This window comes from Carlito syrichta, unplaced genomic scaffold, assembly GCF_000164805.1.
Source record: "Carlito syrichta isolate Samal-C Ts95f unplaced genomic scaffold, Tarsius_syrichta-2.0.1 Scaffold315593, whole genome shotgun sequence".
NCBI classification, from domain to species: Eukaryota; Metazoa; Chordata; class Mammalia; order Primates; family Tarsiidae; genus Carlito; species Carlito syrichta.
The window spans coordinates 521,948-542,638 of NW_007259689.1; positions in this window are offsets into that span (position 1 = coordinate 521,948).

The following is a 20,691-nucleotide window of genomic DNA, read 5'->3' on the forward strand; positions in this document are numbered from 1 at the left end:
GACTAAAATAAGTGTCAGCTTCTGACTTAAAGCCCTGTCACCAGGTGCAGCTATACAATTGAATACATCAATTCACTTGCCACTTACTCACTGATAGAGTTTTGATTTGAGTCTGCAAACAAGTGACTTATTATGGTCTCTGTGCAGTCCAACCTCACTGCTAATGTTCATCTGTTATTTGCAGCTGCACCCAACGTTAGCATCACTGTCTCAGCTCCACCTCAGATCATCAGGCATTAGATTCTCACGCAACCTAGATCCCTCCCATGCACACAGTTCACAATAGAATTCATGCTTCTATGAGAGTCTAATGCCACCTCTGATCTGACAGAATGGAGAGTTTGGGCGGTAATGTAGGCAATGGGCCAAGAACAGGTCAGTGGCCCAGGGGCTAGGGACCCCTGTTCTAAGTGATGACATTGCATATGTATAATCATCTCCAAAAAAAAAAATAAGCTTTGCTCACTGACCACAATGTGGCAATGCACTTGTGAGGTACATCTGAGTGCCAGAGCACATGAATAAGAAACATCAGCAGATAGATCTGTGCTCCATTCTTCCAATGCCATTTAAGAAAAATCAAGTCTCCCTTTCTGATACCTTAAAATAGTGTCCTTAACAACCATTGCAGCAAACAGATCAAGTTCTTAAGAAGAATTTATCAAACTGTTTTTTAAAAACTGTACAAGTTGACAACATAAATATTAATTGTCCCTTATAAATACTGATAAATAAAGTACCTAGAACAAACTATTAAAAGAGTATGGCAGAGATAGTGAATTGTACCCTGGTATTGATATTGCCCTACTTCTTTGGTAATAAAATCATCGATTTTTAGCTGGTAATATGTTTGCACAAAATAAAATTTATTTTCCAATCTCCTTTACAAGTAGACGTGGCCATGTGACTAAGTTCTAACCTGTGGGATATAAAGCACAAGTGCTGTGAACAAGCTCCAAGAAGTGTCCTCCTCAAAGGGAGGGTCACACTCTTCCTCCTTTCTGTTAGGAGTGCAGATGTGAGGTTACTTCTGGAGCAGCCATCTTGGACTATGTTAGGATGACAGAGAGACCTGGAGAAAACAAACTTGAGTCCCTCAAGATTGTGGGGTCTCCTTATTAGTTATTACCTATGCCTATTCCTGCTTACTGATAGAGAAATAAATGTCTGCCTTCTTTTTTTTTTTTTTTTTTTTTTTGAGTTGGAGTCTCACTCTGTCGCCCAGATTGGAGTGCAGTGGCCACTCCCGGCCACCGCAGCCTCAACCTGCTGGGCTCCGGCGATTCTTCCGCCTCAGCCTTCCAAGTAGCCGGAATTACAGGCATGCGCTACCATGCCCGGCTGATTTTTTGATTTATTGTAGAGATGGGGTCTTGCTGCCCAGGCGGGTCTCGAACCCGCGGACTCAGGCAATCCACTCACCTCAGCCTCCCAAAGGGGCAGGATTACAGGCTGAGCCACCGAGCCCGGCATGTCTGCCTTCTTTAAGGAACTCTGTGCTTTCTGTCACTCGTATGCCAGTGCTAAATGCTACAAAAATCAAAAACATATCATTGTTTTATATTTCTAAAAGTATCAGAAAGGATTGTAGGCAATATAAAATCTATGAGAAAACAAGCACATAACTAAAGGACTTTAAAGTGAGAGTCAGTATCTCAGATCAGCAATATTTGCAGTATCTCAAAACCTCAGTTGTTTTTCCTTTCTTTTAGCTCTTCGAATTGTAAATCCTGTGATTTATGATAGTTTCTCAGTCATAGCCTCTCTGCTGACTCAACAAGAAAGGAATGAAATCACTGCTTTGTTATTTTATAGTGCTTTGGAGAATTAACTTAGCCTCTGATGTTATAAGAAAAAAAATTGTAAATATAGCTATTTTCAAAAATCAGTTGTAAAGTTTTACAGTGGAATGTATTGACTGAAATGTATTGACTATTTCCTTATAACCACAAAAACATGTCCCACTTGGACAATTCGAGAAGAGATGAAGCTTATCTCTTTATGTTTGAATTCTGGAGAGAAATTGCTTGATAAAAAACTAATTTTGAAAAGGTTACTATTAGTTACTCTAAAACTTGCCTCAGGCATATAATCACAAGATAGGGATCCAGCAGGACTAGTTTCCCAAAACAAAAGTCACAAGGCCAGGACCTCACTGTCAAGATGGATAGGGTAAGAAGACTGACCAGAGCCAGCCAACACCAGCTGAGTCCAAGATGGCAGCAAAAGCAACCTCTGCTTACCCTTTTTGCTCATTATATGCTAACTATAATACATTAGCATGCTAAAAGACACAGTATCTCAAAAGACCAGCACCATGACAATTTACAATTACCATGGCAACTTCCAGAAATTAACCCTCATGGTCTAAAAAAAGGAAGAACCCTTATTTCCAGGAACTCCTCTCCCCTTTCTCAGAAAATCCATTAATATACCACCCCTTTCTTAGCATATAATTACAAGATAGCTGTGTATGACTGCTGTTCTTCCCATAGACCAGCCCAGGCTGCTCTGCCTATGAAATAACCTGCTTTCTGTCATTTCAAGAAACTTGCTTTCATTTTCCAACTGAAACCCCAGCAATGTATGGAGCCTGCTCTGCCTATAGAGTAGACTTTTTTCTGTTCCTCTGTTCATTTGATACACTTGCTTTTGCTTTGCCTTGTCAGTTCACGCTTGAGTTCTTGTTGCTAAGCCAAGAACCCACTTAGCCTCTTGGGCAGGACCCCAACTTTAGGTTCCCTCAGTTTTATCCAACACATTGAAAACTACAGTGGTAGAACTTAGCATGTCTCAAGGGTAACACATTAGGAGTCAAAGAGAAACAAAACACCTGGCCCACCCGTTGTGCTAGAGGGGGTATGTGGGTGGAGTGGAGGGGGTACAGCAGGTGGGGGATGCAGAGGGCAATGGGCACTGCTGCTGGAGAGGACAAAGGTTTTGGGAGGTTGAGAGAACTTGGTTAGTTATAAAGTACCTGTACCTAGAAATACTGACACTCATACATATATAAGAAAAAGAGTTAGTTCGACAGGAATGTCTCAAAAAAAATGGAATAACCATTTTCAGTGAATCATTTCCTAGTTATCCTCTTGAGGGCTGTAAAAACAATTAACTGCAATGCAATATTTATTAGAGATGGCCATTGCCAATCATCATGAGTAGAACCGCAACTATAGTAAAAATGTATATAAAAATGCTTAATGGTTAAAATATTGAAGCCTTCTAAGGAAACAGACTTTAGTTAATTGCTGTTTTACCCTACTTCTATTTATTTATTTGCTTATGTATTTGTTTGTTTGTTTGTTTAGAGTCAGGGTCTTACTCTGTTGCCCAGGCTGGAGGGCAGTGTCACAATCACAGCTCCCCATGCCTCAAACTCCTAGCTCAAGCAATCCTCCCACCTCAGCCTCCCTAGTAGCTGAGACTATAGGCATGTGCCACCACAACCAGCTAATTTTTTTTTATTTTTTGTAGAAACAAGGTATCTCTATGTTGCCCAGGCTGGTCTCAAATTCCTAAGCTCAAGCATCCTCCCACCTCAAACTCCGAAAGTGCCGGGATTATAAGAGTGAGCCACCTGGCCTCTAACTACTACTTTGGATCGTCATTTCTTTATGAGGGCTCCCGTGACACCTACAACTTGTATTCAATAAATTTGGGTGCTTTTGTCTTGTTAATCTGATTTACGTCAATTTAATTCTTCAGCCCCACCAGAACTCTAAGAGGATAGAGATGGAGTTTTGCCTTCCCTACTTTACTATTATATAACCTAAATTCTACATTAGAGGCAAAATAAATATATATTGTTGGGTATATGGTATGATTTAGTATAATTATCTCCGGAGAAAATGTCCACACAGATTAATTGAAATGATAAAATTCAGTTAATAGTTACAATGGTCTAGAAGCAGCATGGGATATAGATTCTAGAGTCATAAAAATGAATTTTAATCTTGATTTTGTCATTTACTAGTTGTGTGATCTTGGGCATGATACTTATCACTAACCTGGCGTTTCTTAGCTTCTCCTTCGTAAAGCACAGATAATCGTACTTAACCTGTATGGCTGCCCTGACATGTCATTTGCTGTGACACTGCAGCTCAGTGCATCTCAAATTTTAGTTGCATCACAGTCACCTGGAAGGTTCGTCCCCACACCCAGAGTCTCTCATTCTGTCGGGATGGGGTGAGGCCCGAGATGGTGCATTTCCAAGTTGCCACTTGACTGTGATGCTGCTAGTTTGAGCATCACACTCTGGAAATCACTGCTGTAGATACTCAAATAAAAAAAGGTACACACACCACCAGCAGCAATCCAGAGAGACAGCTGGCCCATTACCTGTCAGGTAACATTTGTTACCTTGCGGTTACTCCTTCACCATTGTGTTGTCATTTGTGCATTCTCATCTTTGGCTGGAAGGTCTTCGTCACCCCATCCCTGTCCTGAGCCGGGACACACATAAATCTCTCACTAGCTGGGAACAGAACACAGCATAGGAGAAACTACACTGACTTAGCTTCAACAGTGTCTGTTTTATGGAAGTATATATCATATATTTTAAAAATATATGTCTAAATAAACTTGGACTGAGAAAGAGAAGTAATTCCACAAACCCAAAAATCGCTGTTAATGGTACCTCTCAATATTACTCCAGTGGTAGCTAAAGTCTGTGTTTCTGTGTTTTCAGATCTGCCAACTGTCCAGACTGACAAACTTCTATCAGCAGTTTCAACTCTAAGTCCCAGTCCCATCATAGCAACTGGCAGTTAATCTAGAAGTGAATGAGCTCTGGAATTAGTCTGCTACGACAATGCCAGTGTGTAAGGGGTTCAGCGTGTAAGGGGTTCAAAGTGTAAGGGGTGACTGTGGTACCTCCATGAGCATCTAGCATAAATCCCCAAGGTTTCTGCTGTGATTCTTAACTTATATCTATTTTCCCTGCTAGACAATGCACAGCCCTGCCCCTCAGCCTGATCATGTTGCTCCCTTTCTACCTCAACCCCAGACATGATCCCAGAGGTGGCCAGAGAAATCAAGTTCCTTTAGAGCAGGAGCCAGAAAACTCATCACCTTATAACTCATGTAATCCAGCTTGGGTCTCTCTTTTCATACCCCTATGAAGAGCAGTTTTAATCTTGCTCTGTACTCTGACTTGGGTTTTTGGACCTCAGCCCTTCATGGATGCTGATCAGAGGAGTAATATACCAAATTGTGAAGACTATGGACTCTGGACACCTAAAAACCTGAGGTAGAATCCTAGCTCAATTACTAAGTGGTCCTTGACCAGATTACTTAAGGTCACTTGAGCATCAGTTTGCTAATCTGTACAGTGGAGATAATTGAGTCATAAAATTAAAAGAGATAATGCATATGACAGCCCTAAGCTCAATGTCTATAGTAAGCATGAGATACATCAAATTTTTTTCAAAATTATAGTGATGGCAAAGATGATGATGACAACTGGCAGAAAGAGGACAAGGAAGAAAGACACTCCTATGAGTGAAGTTAAATCATTTTTCTGGACAACTTCTGATACACTTTCATTCTTTTACCTCAAACTCTCACCATGCCTCATGAGTCAGACTTTAAAATGTAAATAAAAATCTTTTCAATGGCTGTCCCAAATCCTAAGATCTGTGAATGCACATTCTGTTCTTCTTGTGTTAGAAAGGGCATTTGAAGAGTAATGGAGACAATGACTGTGCCTCATAGGATTTTTTAATGGTGGAGATGTTCCCAAGGGCCTCTGTTTATGTAGGTTCATGGGTCTGGAAGGTCATGGGTCTGGAAGGTCATGGGTCCAGAAGGTCAAGGGTCTTGGAAGGTCAAGGGTCTGGAATATCATGGGGCTGGAGGCTGGAAACATCGCCTCTCGTAAAGCTGGATCACACAGGACTCTATTTTGCAATCTCATCAGATAGACTTCTCAGTGAGAGCCAACATTCAGTAGATTGAAGAGCACTGGGCAAGAAGTTAGGGCAGCTGGGTCCTCGTTTTTCTCGTTGGTAAAATAAATACTCGCTCTGCAGGAGCTCTTCTGTCTTTCACAAATCATGGTTGCCTCTGTTTTAACTTTGGCCCTAGCTTATTCCGATGTGGAAGAAGAATCATGATTGACATTGACTTGTCAGGGTCACAGTTCAATTTATGGGAGTCCTAACATTCACAAAGTAGCTGGCATCAAGTTGCAGACCATCACTGTGAAGAACCAACCTGAATAGAGAACTCAAGAAACTAATGTGTTAAAGTGAGTGAGTTTTATGGAAAGGTAGTCAAAAATGGATATACATTTATTGCAATGACTTTTCTGTAGCTCCGTTTATGCCCTAAAGCACAAAAATAAATGCTTTCAACCGTTTACGCCCTAAAGCACAAAAACAAATGCTGTTCTCAAGCTGCACAACGTTGAGCCCTTTCCTTGACTAACCACATCCTGTTTCCTCATCTACAAAATGAATGCTATAATCTCTATCTTACTATGTTCTCAAGACTACATGGGATCCTAGTCATAAAGAGGTGTTGTTCAGTGCCCGTCTCAGGCATTTGATGGCTCAATAAGTTTAACTACAATTAATTATTCTAAAAAATGAAGTCTGTTTCTAGATAACCTCAGAAACCTAGCTAATTCAGGACAAAAGCTCATCCCATTCTCACTAGTTTTTCCTACTTCTGAGAGAAATAAATACACTTGAAGAAATTTTTAGTCAATCTTTCTATTTTGATTTCATCATATCAAAACTCTACCTATTCCATTTGAAAATATTTTAAATGCTTAAATGAGCAATTTTATATTTCTTAATAAAATGAGTATTGTTTCTCAAAGGTAGAATTAGTATCTACCCAATCTAACTATAAAAACACAAAATTTTTTTAATCTGGAAGGAAATTATGAAATAGCCATGTCTTTTCCATTCAGACAGCTACCTATTAATGTAAACCCATGTTCAAAACTTAAGTTCCTAACATTGAAACACAAAGAAATATTATTCAACTGAATATTGAAAGAGAATGGTACAGGCTCTGTGAGCATACAATCATAATCTTCCTTAAGTTACTTTTCAAACTATATTGGTAGCAACTGAGTGGGTGGTTCACTAGAAAATGAGAGTAGAGAAGTGTTGAAAGGATCAGACCCATTATCTTTAGTATTTCATTTATTTACTTATTAAATTGCTATTCTCATAAATAATTCTAATGGTTAGTTATGCCAGTAATATACTAACTCTGCTATGTGGATGGGGAAAGTACTTCAGCCCATTTTCTAATGTGGTTTATAATAATACACACTTCATAGAGCCATTGTGAAAATTAGATGAGAAAATATATAAATCATTTGGTAGAACCTGAATATAAGTTCTTAAGCAACATTATTATTAAAGCAAAGAAAGAAAAAAATTAACATGTATTTAATCTTGGTATTTAAAATTGCTATTTTTTTTTAATTGTTTAATTTTTTATTTTAAAGATGTGGGGTACAATTCAGGGTTAGGTGTACTAAGAAAATATGAGTGTTGAAGAAGTTACTTGCTCAAGTTTTCTTTAAAGAAGACAATATCAGAAGAGATTATGTTCACATGAGAATAGCAATTTTCCAAGTTCATTCACTGACAAATTAATTCCTCTGGCTAGTCACTAAGCCAGCTTAGGAGAAAACCTCTTTAATCCTCCTACTCCAGTTTTACCCATCATGGATGTTACATTTACTTTGTTGAATACAGCCCTTCACAGAGAGGACAATTAGGATTTTTTTTCCTCTTTTTAATGATGAAACTATTTAAACATATAAAAGAGTACAGAGGTGATGTGAAAGACAAGTGTAGAAGTAACAAAGAACTGAGTAACCACATGTTCTCACTCATAAGCAGAACTTGAACAATTATCATAACACTATAAGAAAGGGCTTGGCAGTAATGGAAAACTGCCAAGGGAGGAGGAGAGTACACCTTATCAACAAGGGTACCTGCATAATGAACATTTGTACACCTAACCCTAAAATGTACCCCACATCTTTAAAATAAAAAATTAAACAATTTTTAAAAATAACAATTTTAAATACCAAAGTTAAATACATGTTAATTTTTTGCTTTCTTTGCTTCAATTATCTCACTTTGTTTTCTAAAAAATGAAATGTTACAGGTTACATCCATATTTTTAATCTACCTAGGTAAGCAGGTAAGCACTATCATAAAGCTGGTATTATTTTCATGGCTAGTTTTGTACTTTTATTAAGTATGTAGCATCGATAAACAATACTATTTTTTTTAATTTACATACATATGTTATAGCTTAGGTATCCTTTGCAATGTAAAAAACCACTGCACTGCATTTTAAAAATTAACTATGCTTACTCATGTAGATCTGGACCATTTATTATAATCTTTTTTTTTTTTTTTTTTTTTTTTTGAGTTGGAGTCTCACTCTGTCGCCCAGACTGGAGCGCAGTGGCCGCTCCCGGCCACCGCAGCCTCGACCCGCTGGGCTCCGGCGATCCTTCCGCCTCAGCCTTTCGAGTAGCTGGAATTACAGGTGCGCGCTACGACGCCCGGCTGATTTTTGGATTTATTGTAGAGATGAGGTCTCGCCTGCCCAGGTGGGTCTCGAACCCGCAGGCTCAGGCAATCCACTCACCTCAGCCTCCCAAAGGCGCGGGATTACAGGCTGAGCCACCTTGCATAATAATTGAATAAACCATGGCTTATATTTTTATTCACTAAGTTCCTTAATTACAAATTTGCTCTGTATACAAGTACCTTGGTTTTTCTAGAGTAGAGAAATGAAATCGTGGATGGTAAGGTAAGTGAATCTTTAACTTTATAAGGTATTCCCAAAGTACTCTCCGAAGTGGTCAAACCTATTCACTCTCCAGCCAGTATGCATATGATTTCGTCTTCCCCACTAATGCTTGAAGTCATTATATATATATTGAGTTGTTCTAACTTGTTATTGATATATACTTTTACATCTACCTGAATTATTTGCCAATTCAGTCATTTTCCAGGACTCTCATAACACTATTTTCTGGGAAAAGTCTGCAAAATCAGTAGAAAGAGCAAATAAATAGATATTATCTGAAATGAAAAGACAGAATCAAAGAATGAAAGGAATGATTCAACATCTGGATGTGTAAATATGAATTTAAAAATTCTGTTTTTATGAGATAACCAGAGGCAAACCAACACTTTAAAAAAACTTAAAATTCAGCTCCTGCTCTAAAGTTTTGGGTTAACAAGATTGCTCTTATTCCTTAATAAATCAGAAATGCAGTAATTTCCTCTTTGTATCTTTCAAAGGCAGGACAGAAATGTATAAAGCCTTCATAGAAATTAATAAATACTGCCTGTTGAGATTTCATCTTCACATTCATTTTATTTAGCAAGTCAAGATGAGCTCAATAATTTATATGTGGGTTGAGGATAAATTAATGAGCTCTGTGCACTAAGTTGCTTTTATGTAAAAGGAAATCAATCCAAATCTTTCATGTTACAAATGTGCTTGCCACTGGGTCTTAATAAAAGTAAAAACTACATTGCTCCTATGAATGTGAATGTCAATATTACTTTACACAAAAAGAATATTCAACACAATCGTAAACTATTATGCATTCTTGCCTATCAACATTGTACTCGTCTTCAGATACAACTTTGAGAATAGCCTCACTCTGGCAAATGAAATGTAATTTTAAGATTTAAAATTTGATTTGTTTTTTGTTCTTGCATCTGTAATTTTCATTTATATATTCTTGTTAATACTTTCTATATTAAAAATTGATAATATGTAGTCATGTAAACTGTATCTGTCACCTAGTCATTGGGGTATATTCTAGGTAACCTTGCACAAAGTACATGGAAACTTCTGGAAATAATATCTATAGAGACACATAGAAAAATAAAGCAGATGCTTGTTACTGGCACATTATATTCTAAGGCAACTCTGAAACTGCTTGTATCATGATCTTAATAAGACTCTCTCTGTAGAATATTAAAAATCATTTCCTAGAAATATATTAATTTTATATTAGATATAAATACATTGCATTTTCTTTTATTTGCAAAATTTATTTCAAAGGAAAAGTAGAAAAAGAACTGCTTTGATTTAAGGGCCTTTTGAAATTGACTACACTTGATCACTTAGTGTTTAGTAGTCAAAGATTCAACTAATGTTATATTTATAAGTGTAATAAATTTGAAGAAATGATTTCTTTAAAAGTCAAAGTATGCATATCATTAATAAAGCATTGCAGTGATTTTGGGTATTCATTTTGAAAATAATATTGTAACTATATTTCTTTTTATGAAAAATGCACACACAAAATTGTTATTAGTTTGTCTAAGGTGAAATTGTATAGCTAGTAAAAGAAAATAGAATCAGCACCATAGATTATACTCCTGGGTGCATGATGCTCACAATAAAAGGCATGGTGAGCTTTATAGTATTATCAAGGACATTTCATGCTTAAAGAAAGAAAAGAAATGCAATTTTTTCATAGTCTCATAATTTATTCTGAAATTATGCTATGCTCAAATCATTTTAAAAATAAAGCTATTTATTGGACATCTAAATTTCATTTTACATCCCTGAAATAAACTCCACTTGGTTCATGGATCATAATTGCTTTTATCAATTGAAAAATTTTTATTTACTAATATTTGTTAAATTGTTTTCATTTATATTCATAAGAGACATTGTCTGTTTTTTTCCACTGTCTTTGTCTGGTTTGAGTATCTAGATAATACTACATTAGCTTTATAAAATGAATTGAGAAGTATTCCCTCTCTTCTATATTCTGGAAAAGATCATATAAAACTGGGAATTAATTATTCTCTAAATGGTTAGTAGGATTTTTCAGTGAAGCCATATGGGTCCAGAGATTTCTTTATATGGAGTTGATATATTACAAATTTAATTTACTTAATGGTTAAGGGACTATTCAAATTATGTATTACATATTAGATGAGTTGTGGTAGTTTGTGTTTTTCAAGGAATTGGTCCATTTTATTTAAGTTGTCGATGTATGTGTGTTTGTGGTTTTTTCTTGTTTTCATTTTGATGTCTGCAAGGTCTGTAGTGGTATCTCTTGTCTCATTCCTGACATTGATAATTTGATTCCTAGAGGATTGTCAATGTTAGTGTCTTTATTTTATTGCCAATTTCATTTTATTTATATTTTCAAATATACAACTTCCCGTTTAGTTGATTTTCTTTATTGTCTTTCTACTTTCAATTTCATTGATATTTGCTTTTTTCTTCTGCTTCCTTTGTTTTACACTGCTGTTCTTTTCTCTGGATACTTGGGTAGGAGTTTAAATTTTTTATTTGAAACTCTTACTCTTTTCTTTATCTTTCTTTTGATATTTTTATTTACTCTTTTCTAATATATATACTTCAGTGCTATAAATTTCCCTTATATCTACTTTAACTGCATTTCACAAATTTTGTTACATTTTTATTTCATTTTTTAATTTCATTTAAGACTTTTTCTATGACTATTTAGAAACATGTTGTTTATTTAGATGTGTTATTTGTTTGTAAATGTTCAGAGATTTTCTTGTTCAAATTTATTTCCTTTAAGAATACCAATAATGCCAGAGTAGAATTCTGGCATAACCTTACTTTAATTTTATTACATGTGCAAAGAACCTATTTGCAAATAAGGTAACATTTGCAGGTTCCAGGGATTAGGATCTAGATATCTTTGAGCCCATTATTCACCCTAGCACAGGGACTTTAAGAAATTTAACTCTAGAGCAAAATATTTTTTTAAAATCCTCTGTTTTGTAAATAAATCATGAACTCTCTCAGAAACGTATAGGAGCTTTTACTCACAATTGGATACAAAGCTATGATGGGTGGAATCGAGCTGAGGGGTAATAACTTGATTGACTAGCACAGAACTGATTTTAATTTGAAGAGGTTTCATAGTTTATTTTATGGTAACTATATAAAAGTCTAAATAATGCACTAATATAAATGTTTTTATTTTACAACATACAGATTTTGTAATGCAGTGTATAATTATTATTGTATAATAATATAATACATAATAATGCTGAATAATTATTATTTTAAAATATATCTTTCCCAATAGAGATTAACCTTGAGAGCACTTTGTCCTGCACAGATGACTAGTGCCTGGTCTAGTGTCTACCATGTGTTAAATGTTCAATAAATACGCATTCCATTTAGTAAATGAAAGCGTACAATGAAATGGCTAGTAGTTACATGAATTCCCTTTACAAGACCAACAATGAAATCCTCAACCAGGAATGACGATGATGGTATTTCCATCTTGGTATTACTCTACATTGTCTGCTCTATCTAATTGTCCACTTCTAGAGCCCACTCAGATGGATGGTGGTCCAGACTTTTCTGATATAAACGCTCTTATGATATGGGTGGAGTACTCCAAAGTACTCTCCAAAATTCAGTCCTAAAAATAAGAAAGTTGTCTTATTCGGTTATAACATTATTTTATTTTTAATTTTTTACATTCCTTTATTTTGAGAAATTTAAAACCAAAAAAATATAATCACTGAGAAAGGAAACATTCATATTTCACTATTCATAGTTCTTTCTGGTCTTTAAAAAGATAAAAAGAAACCAATCTGACACAACCAAAGTCTACTTGAACTTCTGCAGTTTCATTTTACTCTTCCACTCCAACTGATCCCCTCACAGTCATGACCTTGGGCTGTCTACTTTTCTTCTTCATAAAAATATGCTTATATTGACTTCTAACCAAAATAACAATTTTATGTCATTTGAGTAAAGAAAATTTTAATGTTTTAAATATGGATAGCCAGTTATTCCCACAGAGCTTTATTTTTTACCCCACTGATTTGAAATGTTACATGTTTTAGTTGTAATGTTCCATGTTGTACATCACACTCTACATGTTTATGGAGGAGTCTTCTTCTGAGTGTGCATCTCTGACCAATAGCACACTGTTTTAATTACTATAGTGTTAGTGACACTGGTAAGGCAATTCCTCCAGCATTGTTCTTGGTCTGGTCATCCTTGGATCTTGATTTTTCCATGTGAGTTCTTGGATCAGCTCAACAAATTTCATGGGGGAAAAAACCTAGTTGGTATTTTTTCTGTAACTGAATGTATTTATATTTTAAGAACTTTTATATCATCATAATATAGTAATTTTTAAATCTGTGAGCATGGCATGTCTCCGTTTTTAGGTCTTATGTTTAACATATATAAAATATTTAATATGAAGTATTTTTAAATAGTTTATAATTTTCTCCACAGAGATCGTTAACAGACTCCAGCCATTCTATAGTTTTTGTCAATATTAAAAATTGTATTATTTTTAAATACGTATTCTAAATAATTATTGGAATAATATTAGCTAATGTTTATCGAGTACTTATTAAGTTGGGCACTGTTCTGAGGCCCTTACCTGTGTTAACTAATTTAATATTCATAACAACTCTAAAAGATAAATAATATTGTATACAATAGCTCCCATTTTATAAGTGAGCAAACTTAGGTACAGAAAGACTAAGTATCTTGCCCCCTAGTCACACATCTAATAAGTGGCAGAACTTGAATTTGTTGCCAGAAATCACACACACGCGCACACACGCACACACACCCACACACACACACACACACATATGTATGCCCATAATGGAGAAATATTGTGTCCTGGAATTAGATTGCTATGGACAGGATGCTCTCCTTACTGTGGAAGATCTTAAATAAATTAGATACCTCAAGTAACTGTGACTATAAATGGGGCAAGCAGGAAGGGCTTTTCTTGCCCAAATACTCTGTGATACAATCAAGTTAGCTTTGCATTTTCAATTTTAAAATTACAAGCTCATCATAAAATTTTTACAATAAGATTTTCAGATGGGAAGAGATAATATAAATATGTAAATAGCCCTTTAAGGTTGTGTTGATCAAGAATATTAAATTATTTTGTAGCTGCTTGGCCATCTTATAAGAACTAAAGAATAAGGAAATTATTTTTGAAATAGACAAAACATTCCTAAATTCCACAGGTTTGTTCTAGTGGAAAAGGTTATAATAAATGTGCCAAAGCAGATCTCAAAGGAAGTTATATAGACTACTACCATGAACTATCAACAATGAGACGAAATAACCTCTTTATGAAACAAGAACTAACTATAGTTAATTTCACTTTGAATGATAGCTAGATTCAACATGCCCACAAGCAAACTGATGTTTCCAAAATAAATTCACAAGTGTATTATTGTCTGTCTTGTAATTTTGCACAGATTTATTTCTGTTATAGTTAGCTAGTTCTATTCATTTATAAATATTAAGAAACATACTCTTCTAATCATAAAGCCCCAGGGTCCGTGTGTTCTTTTTGTCTCCAGCTCTCATAGTTCTGAGGTAGCCAGGTTCTTCAGTCATCCTTACAAATCACTGAAGCTGGTGAGTTCCTGCTGAGAATAAATCTGAGGGTTGATATAAAATTTCTCAGCAAGACCCAGCAAAACTTAATTAAGAATCACCACAAACCCTCATCCCCAAAATAAACAATGTCTAGGAAGTCACACCATCTCACTTTCTTCTCATTCCTGTTAACCTCTCATTTTTCAGATACTTGCAGTAATGTATCTGTCTTAGAATGAAATTATTCTCCAAAAAGCTAAGATTATTCAAAAGGTAAAGTGAAAGTATGTCTTCTGCATGAACTGTTTTGCAACATATCTTGAATGTTTATTCTTAAAATACTTTGTCTCATTACTACTTTATTTCTATGAGGCTGGAGTTATTGTACTGTTCCATTCTATAAGGTTATATGATAGCATTCACTTAAAAATTTAATTAACTTGTCCAAATAAAATTAGTTGGGTTCCCATATGCCAGATTACAAGAATATTCAATATCTTGCTAAGGGCCGCTCTCTCCTAAGTGGTTTAAGAATCCACGAAAATGACTCAGGCCAAAGAGGCCAGTGGTATTTCAGTGGTAGACACTGCTAGTTGCTGTGTTAGTGACCATTATCCATGTCTCTCTTACTTCCCTCTAACAAAAGTTTGCTTTTATTAATTGTCCTCAAGTAGCCATTTCCTTCAGGGAGGACAGGACATATCTCCAACTCCAGCAGGTGACTCCTGATTGGCCAGAACCAGTCATAGTTATTTATTTCCTCTTGGCAAAAGCTTGGTTATGTGTGATCATGTGACCCAATTCTATCTGATGACACATAAGGAGAAGTGGGCTGGGGGACTCTGGGGAATATTTTTCTTCTCTTAAAAGATACCTGCACACACATGTTTATTGCAGCATTATTCATAATAGCAAAAACATGGAACCAACTATGCTGCCCATCAAAAGAGGACTGGATAAAAGAAATGTGGTACATATACATGATGAAATATTATGCAACCATAAAGAAGGACAAAATTATGAACTTCGCAGCAACTTGAATGGACTCAGAGTCTATAATACTGAGTGATCTATCACGGAAGCAAAGAACCGAGTATCCCATGCTCTCATTCATAAGCGGACTTGAACAACTATTGTAATACTATAAGAAAGGGATTAACAGTAGTGGGAAACTTCTGGGGGGGCACACCTCATCAACAAGGGTACCTGCATAATGAACATTTGTATACCTAACCCTGATTGTACACCACGTATTTAAAATAAAATTTGTTTAAAAAAAAGAGACCCAGAACAGAAATTTTTCTTTTTTCCCTTTCTCTCGACATTAATGGAAGCAGATGTGTTGTCTGGAGCTGCTGTAGTCATCAGGCAACCATGAGGTAGAAAGATGGCAGGACCCTCAATTTCGGATAACTTTGTTGAACCACTGAGTTAAGTAACTCAGGAATAGTTCTACCTTCTAAAATTCTGATTGTATGAGGAAATCAACTAACTGAAGGTTAAAAATAATGGATAATCCAACTTGCAGGGGTTTAAACAATTTTTTTTTCCCTTGCCACGCAAAATCCAAAGATAGGTACAGAGGGGGCTTGGATGGTAACTGTCACTGGATAATATAGAAAGTACCTGTGTAAAACCAGCAATATGGAAATAAAATAACAGTTGAGAAAAGAAATGAAAGATGAGGGAATGTAAATTAGCCAGGCTATAAAGATTGGTCTAGAATGATGACTTGGACTATGCTTACGGTTGTGTTTCTTTCCAATTACTAAAGAACAGCCACAAAAGTAATGCAAAAGGCCAACATGAAATCAAGAGAACGAGTGAATCAATGCAGTTCCCAAAATAACCCAGTTTCTCACAGAAGTACACCCAAAGTTATCCATACTTGAATAGAGTGAGGGATCCATCACCTCAGATGAGGCCAGAATTGTGACCTTCCTGACTCTTAAACTGTTAAGAAGTCACAGCTCAGGAGTCAATGATCTGTTCTGTTATCACAAGAAAAAAAGCCTTACTCCTCCTCCAAATAAGCATCTTGCCAAACCTAATTCTGTGACAATTTAATGGCTTGTGCAAGATTTTACAACTCTATTGATAAAGGCAGGATTCATTTTGAAGAAATAAACAAACAAGAAAGTAGGTAGATAAACATCAGGTCCTTAAAACTAGATTCCTGAGTTGAGGTTTTTCTGTGCTTTCTTACAGAATGATCTTCGGTGGGCATAAAGTTCTCAACATTGGGACAGAGAGTACAACAGCACATGATAGAGATTTAAAATGTATTAATCTTAGTTACTCAATATTTTTCCTACATTAAAATTAAAAGAAGCAATAGTCAGGAAAATAAGTGAAGCTCCAGTAGACTCAACGAGCAAATCTCCCAGGGAACTGAGCTGTAGGAACCTCTGAACAGCAATCATTAACATAAAACCCACAGACTCAACACCAAAGGAGGTGTGCACAGGGCTATGAAATGGTTGGATGTGTGTATTCCAGTGTTGAAAAGCAAAAGGACACACTGATAGCTTTCAGCAGCAACTGACAGTAAAGAGACAATTTAAAAAATCATATTAAAAAACAGTCTGGAGTCATGTAGTGTGAAATATCGGTTCTCAAAGTAGGATCCCTGAGCCAGTAGCACCAGCAACTTGGAGTGCAAATTCTCCACCTCTGGTCCCAAAACTACTGAATCTGAACCTTTGAGTTCAGAGGTGGAGGCCAGAAATCTGTGTTCTAATAAGCCCTCCAGGCGATTCTGATGCACACTCAAGTATGAGAACCACTGGCGTGGGGACAGGAATTCCCAACCACGAGGTAGTGTGGTTAGGTGACTGAGAATACCAGCTTCAAAGTCACACAATCCCGAGTTTGCACCTCAAATTGACTCCTAGCTGTGTGAAGCTGGGAAAGTACTTACATCTTCTAAGCCTATTTATAAGCATACCTATCTTAGAGGTGTATTGCAGGGATTAATCAATAACATTCGTGAAACCTGCTCATTAAACGACATTAGCCATGTTTCATCATTAACATGGTTATAGCATACCCTGAAAGCCTGACTATATTATTTATCTGTGTATGAGTATTCAGTGTTCAATATACTCTATGAAGAAAACAAGAGAGTGGGTACAATTTTATAGTAAAATTTGTATACAAATGGTTGAATTAATAATCATAGTAATCCTTCTATGACACTATGCATTTAACATTGTTTTAAATGCTTTATATATAGTAATTCATTTAATCCTGTTTAATCCTTACAATAACCTTATAAGTTAGGATCTATTATTATCGCTACTTTGCAGATGGGGAAACTGAGGCATAAGAAGCGAAATAAAGTGCCTAGCATTACAAAGTTAAAAAGTGATAAAGTCAGGATTTAATTACAGTCTGCTTCAAAGTCTGAGTGCTTCACCAATCACTCTGCTATACCATTTCTCTAAGGTAAAAACAAGTTTTGACATTTAAGGCAGAGATTCAGCTGTCTAGACAAACACAGTTTCATGGAATATCTCATTTTCCAAGGAAGAAAAAAAATGAAACACTTCATTCTTATTTCTGCTACCTGTTCTCTAAGGCTCTCTTTCCTATGCATTAAATGCACCCAACAGATTCCACAGATAAGCTGGTAGCCTGAAAATAGGAAGGCTCTTTCCCTCTAAAATGGTAGGAAGAAATAAAATCCAGGAAGAGCTAGTGAGAAATGATCAGGATGGGAAAATTCACTGAGTCCCCCAGCTTCTAATTCTCTCAGTTCAAGGGCATTCCAGGATAACAGAACAAACCATTACCCTCCGGCAGCAACAGTATCTCCACTAAGTCTGAGTCAGATGCTCAGACAGTTGAATGTGCAGTGAGGAGAGAGGAGAGCAGAACTTGGGGGCAGACAGCCTTGCTTTGAGTGGCACTGGATATGCCTGAGCAAACTGCCTGGCTACCTGCATCCAGATGAGAGGAAGCAGGTTCCTTGACCTTGCTTGATAGATTTTATGGGGTGTTTGTCAGGGCTTTCAAAACTTCTCCGTGTCTGAAACAAGAGAGTTCAGGCTCCAAAATCACAACGAAAGAAGGCAGTTTTTTGGACAGAAAGCTGTAAGACAGATCAATTCTACCCTTAATTCGTTCAGTCATCTACTTTTGAATGGCTGCCAAATTCTTTAGGTTTCTTCAAGGTGACCAATACAAGTAATTCACTCACTGTTTCAACATTCTCAACTGCCAGTATTTCCAGACATAGTGTGTTGTGATTAAGGAAAAAAAAAAAAAAAACGATTTACTTCCCAATGCCAGAAAACAATCTAACATGAAACTGAGAGACTGTGGTATATGCTTTTTCTCTTATTATTTAAGATGAAATATTCATTGGACTGTTTTTGGCAGAATGAAAATTCCAGTGTGTACCTACTCCTCTCATTAACTCTTACTGAAAATGGTATTTCATTTTTCACACCACTCCCTGAACATCTTATCTACTCCGTCTGGAAAAAGACATTCAAAAGGATGTCATCTTTTAGAATACAAAAGATGTGATGGAGTACATTTTACTCCATAAATTTTTCCACCTACTAATCAACAGGGAAAAATACTAAAAATAAGAAGATTTCTTGTGGTTTAGAGTAAAATATTTCACTATCATTGTTCATTTACATCAATATTAAGAGTTTTTCTACAATGAAAACATTTTCTCCAGCTTTAAATCCAACTTGCCTGCTTGTTGGTTAAAGTATCTCAAGCTTTTACTGGATGGGTAACAATAGGAAGGAATTGATATTACTTTTTAGGTGTGATAATAGTATTTTGATAAGCTTATTTGATTGCGTGCAGGAACTAAGCTTCCGCCAAAACAGAAGAGGAGGATTATAGAAAGTCTACAAAAAAAATTGCTTCAATGTCTTGTGTCACGAAGGTATAAGGTAAACTATTCAGCACAAAAGCTTTCGTAAATCTCATACATTTAAAAGGAAACATCCTCTTACTTTCCAATTCATATAATTCCTTTCAGTAACCTCCAAAGCTCCCAATAAAGTACATTTCATGTAGTTTTTATAGCTCTGGGAATTGAAGAAATGAGACGGTAATGGGAATCGTGTTCCTACCTCCCCTATCAACATTCTGCTAATGAAGACAGTTGCCAGTGTGGACAAGTTTGCAGGCCTGGGCCAGCAGAGATGTAAGGGTAGGTACCAGTGGCAATGAAGAGAATAACCAAGTGGACAAGTTAGATTTTTTGGGGGGGGAAAAAAAATAAAAGAAACAACAAACCTTCTTCTCCAAAATTAGAGAGTGGAATTACAATGTATGATGGATTAAAAATGTAAAACTAATCTCTCCACTGGCTAATACTAATTACAAAAAAAAAAGGCAGTCTTGCAGTAAACAAAGTTGGCAGTCACCATCTTTTACACAAGTGATCAAAGTTAACACCAACGGTAATAGGGTGCCCACATCATATGCCTTCTGGGAGAATGCACTGAGAAGAACACAACATCACTTCCTGCCAAAGCCCTAAGAAAGTATCACACATACTGAGGGATATTCTACAAAACAACTGGCCTGTGCTATTCAGAATGTCGATGTCATGAAATCCTAAGGAAAACTAAAGAATTGTACCAGTTTAAAGGAGACAGAAAGGATATGACAACTGAATGCAACCCATGATCCAGAGAACATTACTGGGACAAGGGATAAAATGCAAATCAGGTCTGTAGATGGGATAATAATATTGTTCTAATGTTGACTTCCAGATTTCAATCATTGTACTGTGATTATGTAAGAAAATGTGCTAGTTTTAGGAAAATACACTTTGAAGTATTTGGGAGTAAGAGGCTTTCTGCTAGCAACTTTTTCTCAAATGTTTAGAAAGAAATAATATAGAGAAAGAGAGAGAAAGGAATAAAGCAAATACTGTATACATAAAAATGCTCTATGCTCTTTGTTTGAGTCTAGCAAATTTTCCGTAATTCTGAATGTCTAAAATTTTTTAATTGTGATGTGGAACTTTAAGGTAAATATGGTGTCTCCACAGAGCAAAGGAAAAGAGGGGAAAAACAGCTCCCTCCCTTCACAGAGAGTTCCCTTGAGGGCATACTCCAGTTTCTAGACTAACTTCCCTGTCCCACTGTTTATTCTTTTTTCCTTCAAGCACTCAAAGTTTCTCAGTGCCAACTTCCATTTCCATTTAAGGAAACCCTCACTATCTCCAGACTAGTGCAATACACTGGACTCAGTCATTTATTTCCCAAAGATTCTGTCTAAAATGTGTTAAGAGTAAAACCTCAGACAAGTTAAATGTTGCAGAGCTTAATTAAG